Source organism: Lineus longissimus, chromosome 13, assembly GCF_910592395.1.
Source record: "Lineus longissimus chromosome 13, tnLinLong1.2, whole genome shotgun sequence".
Taxonomy (NCBI): domain Eukaryota; kingdom Metazoa; phylum Nemertea; class Pilidiophora; order Heteronemertea; family Lineidae; genus Lineus; species Lineus longissimus.
Genome location: NC_088320.1, coordinates 8,226,323 through 8,244,359, shown reverse-complemented (window position 1 = coordinate 8,244,359; position 18,037 = coordinate 8,226,323). Strand labels below are relative to the sequence as shown.

Below are 18,037 nucleotides of genomic sequence, written 5' to 3'. Positions count from 1 at the left end.
CTATCGTTTAAGAACCATGCCACTGTTTTTGAAACAGGATACAGACGACGATGACGACGACGACGACGGTATGACTCCCCTACGTTGAGCCAAAAAGTTAACTACGTTGAATGGCTGCTCAAATAAGGCAGTTTTCCATATCCACTGATATTGCATTTTTGGACTTGCATTCTTGACATCAGTACCGTACAAGTAAGATAGGGCCTAGCAAATTTTATTAGCTTACTTGAGATATCCGATGCTAGATCAGGGCTGAATTTCAAAGCTATTGATGCAAAACTGACTGCTTAATCAGACTTTTAAATGGGGCGTATTTTAGATCACCCGATATGATTCAGGGATTTGATAAGTTGCAGGCCTAGCCGGAATTGTTGACTATAATTAGTAAATACGTAGTGCAAAGCACTAAAGCTCTTTATGAAAGGAATGATCGACACATCCTCTATGATTATAGGATCCCAAAATGTCCAGTGCCCGGTGAAGCTGCAGTACTTGTGGATGATGAGAAAACTGACTGGCTTCGAGAAGAAGGTAATTTCCCTCTCGCTTGAGCTGTAGGAATTATGACATCACTACATACTCGCCTGTCCGGGAACGTAGTGTCCTCACAACCGGGCTCATCTGAGGTACAAATGGTTATTTATCATCCAAACAAACGTCCAGAATCTGGATAGTACCCTTTTACCACGTTAGGCCTAATATAACAGAGAAAAAAAACCTAGGCCATGCCGGGGATTGAACCGTGACCTCTCTGGGGTGTCAAGGCCATCACTCTACCAACTAAGCTAGGGAACTTCCCACTCGCTTGGCCTACTAGTAGGAATAATCCCACCGCTACATACTTTCCCAGACAGGGGGTTAATGCAGTGGTGACATCACCAAGCGGACATTCGCCCTGATGGAGAACAAGTGGACTTATTGTAGAACACTTCAAGGACTCAGGACCAGGTGTAGATCAATGAAGGTGATTGGACAGTAAACAATAAGCAACTGAAAAGCCATATCGAGTCGTGAGAATGACCGGCATGAACATTGACGTAAGTGACATAGGTAAATACGAATAATAACGTGACAGGAGCTGTCAACGTTATATTTACCTCTCACTGCAGGTAGTTGATAAAGTATGGAATTAGTGAAACCTTGGAAACACTGATAAACCTTGTAATATTCAATGTAAACCATGGAATCACTGTGCAAATAGCGCGGGAAATCGGGTGCGTTCCTTCCACGATTTATACCCTCCCAACTGACAGTCTCGTCCCAGCTGACTTTATTGATAGCAATTTGCCAGTTAGTTCAGAAGCCAACATTTTTAATGTGGAGGATGACGTCATCAATTGGCAATGCGCTGTGGTCGTTAAAATATTTTATTTCTCTTCAATGGAAGCAAAAATTAGTTTTTATGATTGTTTTGTATTCCATAGACGATAAAGTATCATGCTCGGTACTAGATGGACGAGATCATAGGACAAACACACACGTGAATAAAAAAACCGCTTAGAACTGGTGACGTCACAAAGATCTCTGCATCCCTCGATGCGTACTGGAAGATGTAAGAAATCGCTCACGGCGAAGGAAATTTTCGTCCGCAAACTTCGGTAATAAACATACATGACTAGGCTTCTTTTATTCATCGTTTGTTATAAAATATCAGTCAATCATAGACAATTAGGCCTAGACATAGTCGTCAACCTTATCCATGCATAATGCATGACAGGCCCCCAACTTCCCAAGCAACTTGTCTGATCGAAAAGCAAGACATGGCCATGGCCATGGCAGCATGGCTGATGATGCACCTCATGACCTGTACGCTGTCTGTACGCACGGATCGGATGCGATAACCTGAATTACATTGCATGGATGGTATTGGTCCATATTATGGGTGTGTGGTGGGCGTGTCTTCCCATATTAGGGAGATCAGTACTGTACACTGGAGGCGAGGTACAACTGGGTTGTTCTAAAATATAGACTATTGAATCGGATATGCGACAGATTTCTAAATTACCATAAAATTCCGATCTGATCATGTAAGAATAAGCTCCAAATGTTGATTCGTAACCACGTTAGGTTCGAATGGCATTATTTCATAATTTTATGCATTTTAAGGAGTGTTTCCAAGGTTTATCAGTGTTTCCAAGGTTTCACTAATTCCATACTTTATCACCTACCCTCACTGCAGGCTTTCCCACCTCACCCTAGAAAGTCAATAGGCCAGGAAGTATCAATGAGAGCTTGCGAAAGCACTGCACGTTTAATTGAATCCTTTTTCAATCTTCGCAATCGTGATCATATATTTCTGCATGATATACATGTCGCCACGAAGAAACGTGGACATTTTGTGATAGTACCACTGGCAACCAACATACATTGTTATGTCATGTCATCCTTGCTTTATTGGAGGTCAAACACGTGGTCTTGAACAGAAAAACGCTGACGTCAGGTCAGTTTAAAAATACTGCGCTCTTTGACGTCACATACCAAATGATCATGCAGCATGCAATTTACGGTTTGATCCTTGGTTGTCAATAGTAGTGGTTGATTATAATCCAAAATGGTTGTAACGTAGTCTGATGTTCGTAGCTTGGGGGGGGGGGGGCTTGTGACTTAAACGTTGATTTGTCCTTTTTCAGCAAAGAGTTCCCGAAAGTCCGCAAGCGTTTTAGTTGCAATAAACATAGCGACTGCGACGAGTCAAATGGTGGACCCGGAGGAGATTGTGTTTTTTGGACCTGTGCACCGGGAAAGTAGTTGTGTTCTCCAATCCATCTGCGTACAGGGTTCCATATATTACAAAACTATTATTGATATCATTTGTCTGTACGAATGAAGACATCTTTGGAGCAATAAAGTGTTCTGTGTGTTAGTCCATGGTCATGTACTCTTCTTCTTTTTATCATGGTTAACAATATACAGCCTCGTCCCAGGTCATTATATGCGCCTGCGCCAATTCCTGATAAACGGTTGGATTGTTGCCTCGTCATGAGATCTCGCAAGGAGGCTCATGTTTTACCAGGCTGCGAAAACTTTCTTCAGTCCAATAGAACCGAAGTTCGACTGTTCAGTCCACATTTTATGTTCTCGTTCTAATATTGTTGTCTTGACGTGGAGTGGCAAGGGATACTGGAGACGCAGTAACTGGTTTTATCCAAAAGAAGATTCTCAGGTCATCATTTCTTGTTTCCTACTTCTCGAGACCAAACTCGGTATAATTTTCTGTGTTTCTGTAAGAGAGACTTTCCCCTATGATATATCAGACATCGAATGGTTGTCGTGAATAGGGGAAAAAAAAGGTTAACACTGAAATATGGGAAACACTGAGATGTTTCATGCCTGAGCTCCACTTGGCTTAGGTCTGACTAGAACAGTCGGCATATCCCAATACAGAAGAATTGCATTCGTTCCCGAACGAGAGTTGTCTTATAATAATATCGTCATTTTCGCCTGTATAAGTATGTAAGCTGAGGTGGTTCGGCCATATGCCACGAGAGCCAAGGGAACACTAGCACATACCATCTTGCAGGGCTCAGTAGAAGTAGCCGCCATCGCGGCCTTCCAAAGAGCGGGTGGATGACGTGACGCACTGGAATGGAAGACCCCTCGCCGAGGACAGAACTGTGTGATGTCGCATCTTTAACAGCTTATTGTCGCCCCAATGGCCGCATGGCTGCGGGACATGATGATGATGATGATGATGAAGTATGTATTCAGTTTATTTACTATTGAGTATTTTGAAGTATTTCCTACTCGGTCCTTCGCTGGGAGCTATTGGAGTCGCCTGGTTATCGAGGTGACATGATCAAAAGAAGGGACAAGACAGACTATACCCTTGCAACAGCACTAAAAAAATAGTCACACGGAATGAGGAACCTTCAGAACTAAAAATCCAGATGGCCGCACCGATACGTTTTAAACCTGAACTGAAAGATCAAGTTTACATGTAATATTCATTGCATGATTCGGTAAGTATATTGATGGAATAACATAACATCATTCACAGAGTCCCATTCAATTTGGTTCATTTTAAGTTTTGCAAGCTGCACCATGGAACGTTTTATTCACTCGTTTATTTTGGCTTGTTTAAAACTTTAAGGTACCAAAATAATTGGGCCCGAGAGAATAAATGTGATTTTTTCATTTCATGTATATATCAACCTAACGCTTTGCAATCATATTACATCGAAACGTAATCTTACGAAAGCCCAGAAGGCTCATTCCAAATTCCAAATTCCAAATGCGGAATTCCAAATTCCAAATTCCAAATGCCAAATGCCAAATTCCAAATTCCAAATGCGAAATTCCAAATTCTAAATTTCAAATTCAGTCTTACTCTCATCAGATAGCCAATGTGCATCCCCTCAATGTAAAAAACAAATCTTAATTTAGATGAAATGTAATTTTACACATCTTATCAGTGCTAATTACCTATCTATATGATGCCTGGGCTGGATAAACACTCATTCCAAATTCGAAATGCGAAATTCCAAATTCCAAATTCGAAATGCGAAATTCCAAATTCCAAATTCGACATAATCACGTGATCTCAGCCTGGTACCCTGGTTACCGACTGAGGCGCTGTGGTATGGACGGACGGAGGCCAGGTTACACCCAATCTAGCGTGTCTCTGCCCCCCTAAAATCCGGTAATTTCTAACCGTCCTTATAGCTTATATCAAAATCGTATTATATGGAGATGAGTGCATGGGTATTGCTTGTTAATAATTTTCTTATTTAAGTGTACTTATATTTACCAAAGTATTTTTCATAGAATAATTTTAGAGATAATGTTTTTTACGTATCATTATGACCAACTCTCCATTATCAAAGGACGGCGCTAAACAAACGTCAGCTGTTCATCCATTTTGTCATCAGTTCATTTTGATTGGGCTTTGTGGAAAACAATCATTTGATCATTCATGAAGAACTGCGTTATAAAAGCGAAAAAAGCATCTATGATCAGTCTTCCCAGTGGTGTGACGTCATTATCTATTTATAGACGGTCGGTGTAACCGCGCCTCCGTCAGTTCATACCACACCGCCTCAGACCGTGGCCGGCGGTACCAGGCTAAGGTCACCTGGTTATGTCGAATTTGGAATTTGGAATTTGGAATTTCGCATTTGGAATTTGGAATTAGCCTTCTGGGCTTTCGTAGAAAAGGCCAACATTTTTAAACGTCCCTTAAAATAGGAACCCATCGCATAAATTCCTCAAAATAAATCCGAAATCGCGTCAGGCCATATTAGAGAACACATTCTTCGTCAAAAAATGAAACTTTGTTCAAAATGCGGTTTCTTATAATCTGCGTGCGCGTGATTCATTTTGTAGAAATGGGAGCAGCACGTTTCCCGGATTGCAACTGTGCCGAAATCTTCAGATGTATTCACATCAGCCTTCTCAAATAAGGTAGGATCCCTATCTACCTCAATTCAGAACGACTGTTGACGTCATCTATCTATTGGCGAGAACATTGAAAAAGTCGGCGGCTGTGCTGATACGACAGAACATAATAATAGGCGGCGTGGAGGTCGCCCCAAAACTTCGGGACTAGTCGTACGGAAATTTCGACCCGTTCTTATTTTATTGGAACACCCAAAATTATGACATTTTCCCCGAGAAAAACGTGTCAATATTTCAGTGTTTCCATACAACAGCCAGCAGAAAGACCATAACTTTTCAATAGCGAGAAGATGTCAACCTGTTTTTCAAATGAGAGGAAACACTCGAAAACACACGTTGCACCGCCCTGAGAGATTTGTACGAACCGGATCCCTGAGTGTGACTTTATGGTTCAGGGTTCCTCCACGAAACACTTCACAACTCTCCATTTAATACTGAGTGATCATAAGCTTCGGTGAATTACTCCGACTCGTTTTCAATACCAATTGTTGCCACTGGACAAAATATTGAAGAACTTGCGGCTTTCCTGGAGAATGGGGAAGCTCCTTTCAAGATCAACCGTTTATGCTGAATCATCTGAGCGCATCAGTTTGACGACTGTACTCGTTCACGTCCTTTACCAAATGCTTGTTATGGCAAAGCCCTTCCACATGAACCACACGATATTGAAGGGTTTGGGAAGTTAATGATCATCTGGTCACTTCGATGGTTTTAACAATCGAACATTAAGATATTTTAAGCCATTCCCTAGTGTCAGTTTGGGACAGGCTCTAGTGTTATCCAAATAGGATTTAAAACCAGCAACAACTGACTCCATCAGGTAAGCCTACTGCAATTCAGGGTGTATATCGAGAGGCGGAATGGAATGTATACCTCGTAAAATTGAATTACCAGATGTCCTTCCGAGCCAGCGTATTTCATTGCGTTTTCAATATAGAACTATGGATGGCAAACCTCTTACCGACCTTGCTCAGCCGTGCTCAGCCGTGCTCAGCCGGCACCAGTCATGGCGTTTTTACAGACTTAATGTGTAAATGGCAGAGTGCTAAACTCGTCAGAATAAATCATGTAGGGGAACGCATGGTATCATTGTCAATCCATGACAGCAATACAGGATTTCAACCAGTATAAATACGTACGGTGGCTGGGAAAGGACATCACATTTTTTTCCACTATAAGTGGGACCTTAGTTTGATCAATGAGACCCTTGGAGTTCTTTATCGATGTTCTCAGTGCAATTGATAGATGAAAAAGAGGTCGAAATATAATACACCCAGGCGTTAGATCCGGCGAAACCTACCGATGGGTAGATCATTTTATGCCAGTCTCTAGGATACAAAAGTATAAACAAATAATAAGACACATGATGTTTTGCCTCCAAGTGCATATATTTACCACATGAACTTCATCGTCTACTTCTTCCTACAAGAATTTTGAAATATTTTCTAGAAGCACATTACGGCAGTCTGCGTCATTTCTACAATGGCTACATCAATGCTACTTGCCCTCCCCAGTCTGCAAGGTAGAAAGAAAACGCATTCAAGAAGAATATATTGTATCTTGGTTGCAAACATCTGAAAGTACATGAACTTGGTATGCAATGGATGCACGTGACGTAAATCAAAATGTGTTTTAATCTCTAGAAATTCACACACATCAGTGGTGATGAAGTACCATGCGCAGCATCACTGAACACACGAACACCAAAACAAACGGCGTGGCTATTAAATTAATATCAAATGTACATCGGTAATTGATGATGCAGTGTATATGTCAGAGATCGGTTGGTGGGCATGGACGATTCTCTCCAAGTTGGCCAATTGATTATCCGGGTCGAATATGCTTTGTTTGAAAATGCTTACTATTGTTTTCATAATTTTCTCAACGTTCCTATCAATATTTTCCAGGATGGGAGTGTCATGCCCTCTTCTGGAAAGGGGAAAAAGCATTCAAATGTTTAAAAACGATAATGCAATGACCACATAGATAGAGACAGTTTGGACTCATCGATATAAGACAGGGCGCAACGCGCCGCGTAGCGGCAAAAAGCGAAGCTGGCGAAACATTTATAACGGGTCACCGTCACTTATTATTGGACTTATAGCGCATTTACGGGGTTGCAACTATTTTGCTTTATAGTGTCACCAGGAAAGAAAAGCATGCGACCTAACGCCGATCTATTTGTATAAAGTGATAATTGGAAGGTATATAGTAGGAAATATCAATAAAATAATCATTCCATGTCGTCTTTTGAGGGCATTTTTGATTGTAAAAAATGTATGTGTACGTAACCGGAGTCTCTTTACCTATTAGTTCTTCACTTATTAGTCTGGCGCAAAGCCAGACGTTTTCCATTACGATTTCACTACGATGTTTGACAAGAAGGAGCAGTGCGCGAGATATGCTAATGAGCAGACTTCCCTCGCTTGAGTTTCGGAAGAATGTTCCATATCGCGCTAAGCTGACCACTGCTGACCATGACAGGCGTGCATTGGACTGGTACAGGTTGGAACTGAACATTGAATATGCTGGTGGTGACGCTTTCTGATGAGAAGTTGGTCGTGACTGATGCAGTATCCTTGGACTTGTCCACAGCATCGTTCAATCATTGCTCTCTCAGCTGGCTTGATTCTGTACTTACCCAAATACTGTGACCAAATGCCTGTTGACTGTGCTTTAAGAGAGACTGGCGCCATGCCTAGTCTCTCTTAAAGAACAGACACCAACCCCCTCAGACTCAGAAACCACAAACGCCCAACCCTTCCTGCTACCTTAATACTTCTGGATAGGTAGACCAAGCACCCGTTAATATTGTGCGCATTGTCAGTGATTGTCGATGGATGCAATTCAACATTGTTCAATCGGGATGGACACTGGGTGGGCGACACCAATATTGTCTAGTGTTCATGTCACTCGCCTTTGCATCAATCTCATGGAAAGAGTTTAGAGTGCCAGTCCCATAACGATTTCACTTAATCAATGGTCGTTCTTATTGAAGATTCACTGCCAATAGACCAAGGCTAATAGACAGGGACGTAGATTCACCACACTATCATCACTGACAGTGGTTAGGTCACTAATGATCAGTTCATTCCCAAAGCCAACCCCTGTCAATCACTCAATACCACAACCTGAAGATCAACAAGTTTTTCAGTATGGAGTGATCTTGGCATGTTCAATGCATACATATATCATACTGGGGGCGGTCATACCTCAAATTAATTAACAGGTGTGCAAGGGATAGTAGTCCTAGGGCTGATAGTCCGTGTAACAATAGCCCACATTGCTAAAAGTTTTGGTTAGGGTTAGCGGTACAATAGATCATGCTGCTTAATTGATCAAATACAATGCTACCGGACTATGACTCCAGGGGGACTATATCCGCTGTCACACCGGTCTTACATTGTTGAGAATTCAGAGTATATTAGTAGGCACATGTGGCAGAGCCTTTTACACCCGGGTGCTGATTATCGGGGATAACCCCCTGTATTGTAGCGAATCGTTGCTCATCAAGAAGCATCTAGTGGTGTTGAATGCATAAAAGAAAGACTTGATGTCGGTTGACGATATTTTTTTCATATGATTGCCCGCTCGTGATATAAAATTGGAGATAAACGCCAATGACACATTTAAGTTTTCATCGACAATTTGATGCTTTTTCGAAGGTACAGGCATTCAATAGAACTTGCATATATTATCATGCACGGATCTCCACGACGGGTCCCGTCTTTCACCTTAAACTTCCGGGTATTACTCTGTTTCCTCACGTATACCGTCTTTGGGCACCATATTTAAGAGCCTCGAAGGGATGAATACCTCGCATAGTGGTCTAGTGGATTGGACTGATTAGCTCAGATCGTGGCACAGACCAGAGACAACCTCCACTTGCAGTCAACTACCATTGGTTCATGGGATTTTAAATGAATTGAATGGATTGTATTAACAGACAATCGTGTTTGGGCTTTATTCATGGTGTGACCGAGGCGGAGCAAATGGACAATGCCCATTCATCACGTGGGCAAAGAAAACCTGCTCCGCATGTGGTGAGCCCTATTGCATACCCCACCCAATGTATGGACACTGTTATTTTGTCTTAGCGGTATAGGAAGACGGTATACGTGAGGAAACATGTATGTGAACTTACCCGACATTTTAGACAACAAATTCATGGATGTGACCCTTAGAAAGATTTACCAAAGATCTCGTGTGTTTTCCAGGTTGTTTTAATACTGAGAACACTATGCCAGATAATGATTGCATAATTGACTAAGATGGTATAATAGTGTACTCACGCCCACTCTCGTTTTACGAGGGATTCGGCATTATCAGCGGCCGGGAATGCTTCTGAAACAGAACAAAATGCATTAGTCTCACCCGATAAGGAATTTAGTAAAAAACACTCATGAGCGTTTGAGCGTTTAGGAAAAATACTGGTATACTGTGATTGTTAAAATGTTTGGAGCAATCATCTTTGTCACTTTTCGAGAAAATTACGAAAATTTGATTCATCTCTTATTATGCTATTGAATGGGCTCGGTTTCGAAATAGTTGATAAATAACGATAGTTCACAAAATAGGACTGTATATTCTTCAAGATAAAATCATATATATTTCAACTGCACAAAAAAACATTCTGCACTATTACACAGCTGGAACAAGACTAACAAATTCTAAACACAACAACTAACTACAAACGGGTTACACCCAAATCCAGCAAAAGAAATCAGTTTCATTCCTATACACATTATGAATTAAGGTAACAATTCACTGGTCATTCACTATAAGCTTAACTACTTTTCCAACTAGAGTCAGTCAATTCACAATTTAGGCGCGAACAGCTACAAGACCAGGTTTTTTCACGAAGCAAAGCTGTATGAAGTTGTATATCTTGATGACATCACAAGTTTATACTTTGAATTATAAGTTTTTGTTCAGTAGCTTTTATAAAAAACTGAAAACAAATGAAGTAACTAGGTTTACCTCAACATTATTTATGTAGACTTTGTTCAGTAGTTTTTGCAAAGTTGCACAAAAGGACAGAAGCCGATCGCTATTAATAGTAGCCCCGCATAATTACTTAAGTTTTCAAACGTGAAAGGTACTCGGTTTTTGTTAAACTCTTTCGAGTTGGCCTCGATCAATGAATCAATGTTTTAAATATATACATGTCTGCATTCTACGGTGGCTGGGAAAAGACATGTTTATTTTTTTTCAATGACGAGTTTTTTTTATCAGACGCCTGACTTAGTGACTCAGGCGCCTGACTTACGAAATGACGAAGATTTTTTTTAAATTTGAAGCGCCTGAATTAGTAACTCAGGCGCTTGAGATAAAACAAAACTTCGTCATTTCGTAAGTCAGGCGCCTCAGTTACTAAGTCAGGTGACTGAGTTATAAGTCAGGCGCCTGAGATAAAAAAAAACCTTCGTCACTGAAAAAAAAATCACCATGTCCTTTCCAAGCCACCGTAGCATTCGTGCAGGAATTCTTCTTTACACGGATACCAGCGGTAATATTACGTCGGATATGCTGATTTTCACTTCTGCTGGCAGATAAATCTTTCTCTGCGGATTTTTCTCTAGTTAAGCCAGCCAAGATGAGTTCAAGGTAGGAAGATTGACCTAAAGTGTAGGTAGATGCGCAGCCCTTTAATCGTCGTGTCTGCCGATTAAATGTTAGTGTAACCTAACAACGTGTTCGTTAATGCAAGTTTAGATGAATGAAATCGTTCTCCTATTAGGGTAGTTGAGAAAATTTAGTTTCAGAACAACAGTATTTGTACAGCAGGAACAGAACAATGCGAAAAGGGACGTTTTTCAAATGCGGCCAACTGCTATAAATTTGGCCAACACTGAGGTTTTAAAATTAAATGTCAGAAATGTACATGTACATATTTTACAGCAGTGATAAATAGAGGTATGCATTGTTAAGAACAACAGATGTCTTTATCTAATCGGGATGTTGCGTTGCTTTTGTGAGGACTTGATGAGCAAACGTTTGCAGGTTTTCGCTTGAAATCTATTGTTCCATCCTAGGAAAGAACACTTACCGTACTCAGGCTCTGTATGGTTAAAATCGTTTATGCCCGTACGTTTTATTGTACTCATCAACAGCTATACAAGACACAATTAATGTTCAAAGATATCAGTTGAAAAGTTTTTTTTCACATACTCATTAAAGTGTGAAATAAAATTGTTTGATAGAATTCACTTTTGAAACTCGCCCAGTGTTCGATGACTTACCGGCAACCGTCATCATGGTGACCAGGGTTATGACAGCCAAAAGGAAAATAGCAGAGAACTTCATTTTTTCTAGTCTGAAAAAGAGAAACACTCGTTGCTAGACACTAAATAGTGATGTAAATAAAAAAATTACAAATTTAAATGAACATTTACAAATTGGCTGGGAAGGGATTCGAACCAGTAAACAATCAATCGGCAACTATGCACTGTAAGACGGTCACTCAAGGGTGAGAGTGACCATGGCAGTTGATCTGGCGCCTGTATCATAAGTATAGTTCCATGTATGAACGCTTATACAAATTGATGACGGTCACTTTACAAGCAGGGCATATCAATAGAAGATACATTTAAAATGTCTAGGTTATGGCATTAAGTAGCGTTTGTGGTAGCTTTTATCGTGCCTTTTTTAGGGCAGCCTTATAAATCTAATGAATGGTCGGTATTCCTTTGGCCGAGCCAAAGGGACGCACCGCAGGGACTCCGGGCATTGTGTGCCAAGTCCAGGTTCCGAGTCATCTGGTATTCCTGAGTTCCAAGTCCCAAAATGGTTTCATCGCAAATGGATTGTCCACGGCATACCTAAATATGGTGGTTTTAACTGACGCGTACATTCGGATCTACATGTTGAGCTTTTGGGCCTGCTATGGACTGACTTCAAGCACAATATCTCTGTTTGGGCGGTGTGACGAAGCAAAATATCGTAAAGCAAGCATTAACAAGATAAAGCTTTTCACTTATTGCATGCAGCCAATCGGACAGAACCTTTAATGTGAAACTTCAACGATCGTGTTCCCCAAGATCCCAAAATCCGAATGCCTTGAATCATAACTTTATCGCGTCTTCAGCAGCAAGGAAGCGCTGTTTTCCTGGACGCACGAGCGAGGGACTCGGCACTCAGGAATAATATGAGCTGACTCGGAACCTGGATTTGGATGTAATGCCCGGAGTTCAGGATTTTGATTCTCCGGGGTGATTATTATAACATCAGTTGGACGCCTGAATGTAGTTACCAGTGACTGTCTGCATGCATGTTGTTGTGTGGTGAGTCGGGGCAGGCAAATGAAGACCTTACTCGCACAGAATATTCAATCGTATACATCTTGCCAGCGACAAATTAAAAATACACATGATGATATCACATGGATAAGGATTAGTTGGTTCAAAGTTATTGGTTATTTTAAAATCTAAATCGTACTTTTTTTCATCAAATTTACTAGTATTTTGCCAAAAGAACACTAATGGGTTTATTAATGTATCAAAATCACCATTGGTACTCTAGACGTGCAAGAAGGATATACTTTTTGACGTGAAAAGATTAAGCGAAAAAAAGATGTTGAGTTGGACACACAGTACAGTACTGATATCTTGCATGAGCTACTAGAAAATACAGTGTAAGCCTGGACTGATGGAAGGCTTCTTGTCTCTGAGACCTTAAATGTTGAATAATCTAAGCATTAAACCGACTTACGACATATCATTTGTGTGGTGTGTTGATCACAATTCATTTGTGAACTATTTACAGAACAATTTGTCAAATGTAGCCAAATTGTGTTGGAAATATGCATTTTGGAATTCGTTTAACAATTACGCCACATTTTATTTTTCAGGAAAATTTTCCTGAAACTGCTTCCCCTAGCCCAATATTTTGTGCAGTAAAAAGCGACCCGCTGAATATCGAGACGAGCTCTAGACACTCTTCTGAAATGGAGGGAGAACTTACCTTGTTGCTGGCAGGACACAGAATGTGCAGACGCAAGATGGAGAGATCACTTATAGAGGTCCTTTACGTGACGTCACGTGAAGAACCTCGAAGGGAGCTGGTCGCAAGAAGTCAATGGATTCGACGTCATAGAACCTCCGATTCATCTACCAATGACTGTGGAATAGGTGTCCATCTCGCTGATTCACTCACCGGCTGCAAAATGACGACATGGGACCGGCCCGTGTGCATTTTGCACCCTTCCCACCATGCTTGCGCTCTCTTCAAACTGTGAAAGCAACGTCTGCGGTTTTGCCCCCAGTCTTCCATTATTCGCTCTTTTCTTTGACTCGCTAAGACGAAATGGAGGAGGGTGGCGCAGGTTCAAAGAGTGCCTACCACAGTCGTGAGTTCGACCCCAAATCTGGTTCACTAGTCTTTCATCTTTCTGTCCTTTAGCAAGGCACTGATAACCATGCTTCTCTCCACCAAGAATAAGTTGGTAACTTAATAGCTGGATTAGAGAAATGGCGAAATATGGATGCTTGTTCTGAAAGTTGAAACATGCAGCTTGGACATGTGATGCTTCTTCATGTAGCTGAACTTAAACCAGAATGTACAGGCTTACAACTATGATGATATTGTTTCAAAGCGCATTTTGAACGACTGAACGAGTGATCGCTTTGAAAAAGGGTGTATAGCGTTTATCAATATCCCGTGAATTTGAGATTTTCTCGTATATATACATTTAAGGATTGAAAGTGGTTACAGTAAGTTATAAAAAGGAACATTTCTTGCCGGGGGCGGGTGGACGTTGTGATCAGTCTGGATTGCAAGGTCCTATTGGTTCAGAGCAAAATTTTACATAATAAATCATTACACACGCCCTTGGTTTATGAAAAGGTTGACGCATATGTGATCCGTCACAGCAAAACCAGGCGCATATCGCTCTGAGCTTGACAGGTTGATCGAGACGGACTATTTCTTCATTTCACTGTTGTCTGCCTTTTGTGAAATATGAGCACATCAATTTCTTCTATTATCTCCTGGTGTCATTTAGGCTCATCTAATGTGCGACATGCGACTGGTTTTGCTGTGACGGGTCACATATGTTACAGACAAAGCTAACTCAGGGAATCAGTCTGTCTTGCAGCTGACAAATCTGCTAATAGCATGAAAGGGCTTTCGCACGTTAAAACTGAACAACTAGCTTGGCGTAATTCCATAAACAAGTTTCGAAACATATCTTCGAATGCCAACACAGTGCCTTGAAAATTAGAAATTTGTATCCGAATTTGAAAAGTCCAAGTTGAGTGAAGATGTACTGTACATGATGTACTGGATATAGATATCATCAATCCCGTTGTGTTGATATACAACAGACTATACTAGACACTACCTTTCAGGAGATGCATATGTATAATAGTTCACCACAACCGTATTATGATTTCGATGCTGCCAATACCATAGGACCAGGTGTCTGAGGAGCGGGGAATACGTGAATATGTCATGGTAAGGCCACTTAAAAAAAAAAGTTGGTTCTCGTCCTTTTTTCTGGGAAGGGGTGGGTAGGGGAGGGATTTTTTTTTTTTTAGAATTTTTTTTACCCATTTTGATTGATTTTTGGACTTGCAAATGGGTAAGAAAATGCAAGAATTCCACTTCCCTGTATCTCTTAAATGCCATCCCTACTTAAAAATTGTATCTCTGCTGATGTATCTTTGGTATTTAATAAATAAAAATATAAAAAAATGATGAAAAACCAATATTCTGTTTGTCTCCATACCAGTGGAAATCTAGGGTCAGTGGACAAATCCACAGGACAGAACTGCACAAGGCTGCTGCCTGTACAAGACCATAAAGTGAACAACCAAGAATGATATCTAGAAAAAAAGTGTATTCAAACAAGTATTAAAAACAGAACAGAACATAGAGACTATGAATTCCAAACTGGCAGAATTGCATCGGAGACTGATTGGTTGAACAAGGAAATACAACTTCACATTTTCAACATCACTTCACCAGACTTCAGAATATCATCTTTGCACTGGCCCACCAAGCATCTCAGGTATAGGAAAAGCTGGTTTCATGAAACCATTCAAGACTAGGAATACTATAAAGTACGAGCTTTGCAACAGCCCAGAGACTAGATTGAAGCTAGTATCAAGGCTAGGAACACCTGATTTACACCAGTCCAAATCACATCATATGTTAAAACCTGCTGCATTCAAAGAAATTTCAGCTTGCAATCACTGTTCATGAAGAGTTGACATGCTCCTTTTTCCTGGACAATCACTGTCCTCATGCCCCTAGCAAAATCAAGAGAAAACGGTCACGTGTCAGAATTTGTACCAAATAAAGAAAAGCACATGGCAGTGTTTTGTAAACATGAATCACCAGCCAATTAGATCGTTCGAAAATATCACGTGACCGAGTTCTTCCAGAAATAAAGCAGGGATGGTCCTAATAAAATCGTCATTCATCTGCATCATAAAAGCATGCCATCCTCCGTCAACATGTCGAATGATACATCTGAGACTTCATAAATAATCTGTTTGAGTAATGACTTTATAAAAACAGCGCAAACTCACCGACAATTACTTTGACATAACCATGCCTGGCCCTGTCAGAAAGGCGTTTGTTGTCATACACACCGTCGGAAAACTCGGCGTACAAATCGGCGAGAGTTAGGTCATGATGGTCGATTTTGACCCCAAACCAATCTTTTACAAGTCCGCCCCTCCCTTCCTGGGCGATACTGACCACCACGAACACCATGGCAGGGGAGAAGTTGGCCTAAAAAACCGCGTCAATCTCACTCATCTCAGCTTGTTCGTTTACGAGATGGCGTCTGCGCCGAATGGTTCCGAGTGATTCCGAAGGCGGATCAACGAAGTAAAGGGCGGGAATTTCAAATTTCATCATTCAGGATCGCTTTCCAACCGTTTTTTACGAAATAAAAAATAAAAATAAAATCGGGTCGGGTCGGGGCCATTTCGGCGGGTCGGGCGGGGACGATAACCAACTTATTTTTTTAAGTGGCCTAAGTGTGGGCGTTAGAGTTGGTAACTCTTGACTGAAATCCTCAGGAATCTTTATACCGCTATTTTCGGCCTGCATTTTGTGACAAAAACCCTGGTGTATTGTGTGTATTGTGTTGATTCTTAAATATCGCATACGGCCGCTCGATGCATAATTGTTGACCTCATAAAGAAATTGACAGCGCTTACTTTGACTAATTTTTACCATGTTTAAACCAAATGTTGAATGAGACGTTTTTGGTGGCATATGACTCAAAGTCGTTCCCAACATCTGTGGTTATCGCTCTAAAGACGTCATCATTCAAAAATATCCATAAGTAAGAATTTTAGTACCGAAAAATGGTTCCAGTCAATAGGTACATGTCGTATAGTTTACAAAAGTATGGCCAAAGTGTATTGTCACTCTTCAGATTTGTCCCATATAAAATGATAAAAGATAATGAAATAATAAGATAATAAAATAATATGGACCAATTTCTAAGTTGAAGTATTTACTCGTCGTCAGTAAAACGATTGTGCTCACAGCGAAGACGTCACATCAACGTCAACGGCAGCCAGTCATGTATCGGATTCATTATTAGCCAAATCTGCTATCAAACAATCATACAGATGTGGAGTGGTATTCGTAATACTGATGGTGGAGTTTTTTTGTTTTTGTTTGTTGTCCTGAGGCTTTTAATCCAAATTGATTGCTGGCACATTTTCAAAGGAATTGGTAAATCACTGATACAGTGATTTTTGAGGGGTCCCGCAGATGTTACTTCTGTTTGATAGTTCCAACAGCCACTGTGCTGATATTTAAAGGAGAAATCGTGGACGTTTTGTCAGTCCATCACCTAGATAAGGAATCAAAAGACCGACATTTTCTTTCTTGACACCCCGATACATGTATATATGTATAGATGAATTATGTTTCCTGGCAGCTCAATTTAGTAAACAGTCATGGATTCTATGCAGAATTAAAAGGCTCGACTCGTCCTCTATCGATCTTATAGACACAATCGATACGAGGCGGCAGATCTTCCCCTAATTTGGAATACGACAAAATCCACTTCTGATAATAGCATTCCGCGACGTTACTATTTATAGATCACAAGGTCATTTGAATAAGATATTGATGACGTTTTAGTCACGCGACAGTCGGACATCGACACTTATTTCTACGCATTTGAGCTTATTTCAAAGTCAACTATCTTTGACCCGGCATTGTTTTTAGCATGAATGATACCATAGAGTCAGAGAGAGAAATATTCAGAACAATTATGTACTATTTCCAACACTCGGACATGTGCCAGATTGAATCTAACTGCCCTAGTTAGAATCCATTACGAAACCGCATGTTTGTCCGACATTGCCTGTAATTAAGCGATGGGGAAATAGAGGGCAGCAGCTGCAGTGACCTCATTATCGCGGAATGCCATTCAATCACCTTGTAGGCCGTATCACGTTGATAGCGTAAGTATTATACATTGTACACAAAACCACTCGAGTGTGATATCTGAGGTAGACCTATCAGACTACACCCGAGTCATGGTCTTTGGCTTGGAAAAGGGTTTCCTTGCCAAAGACCATCATTCGGGTGTATTGTGATACCTCAGAAATCACACGAGTGTGGTTTTGTATTTATCCTATGCCGCAATATGCGATTTAAACGAAGATAC

The 18,037-nt window shown here is 40.8% G+C and overlaps 1 long non-coding RNA gene across 1 annotated transcript; it reads right to left on the bottom strand.

The window, feature by feature from the left end:
- Window positions 1-6,760: 6,760 nt before the first annotated feature.
- LOC135498072 (uncharacterized) lies at window positions 6,761-13,443 on the bottom strand. The gene is made up of 5 exons (XR_010448998.1): window positions 13,357-13,443; window positions 11,637-11,710; window positions 9,687-9,738; window positions 7,257-7,323; window positions 6,761-6,909 (listed from the first exon to the last, which is right to left on the bottom strand). It is a non-coding gene; the product is annotated as an uncharacterized LOC135498072 (long non-coding RNA).
- Between the last annotated feature and the right edge of the window lie 4,594 nt (window positions 13,444-18,037).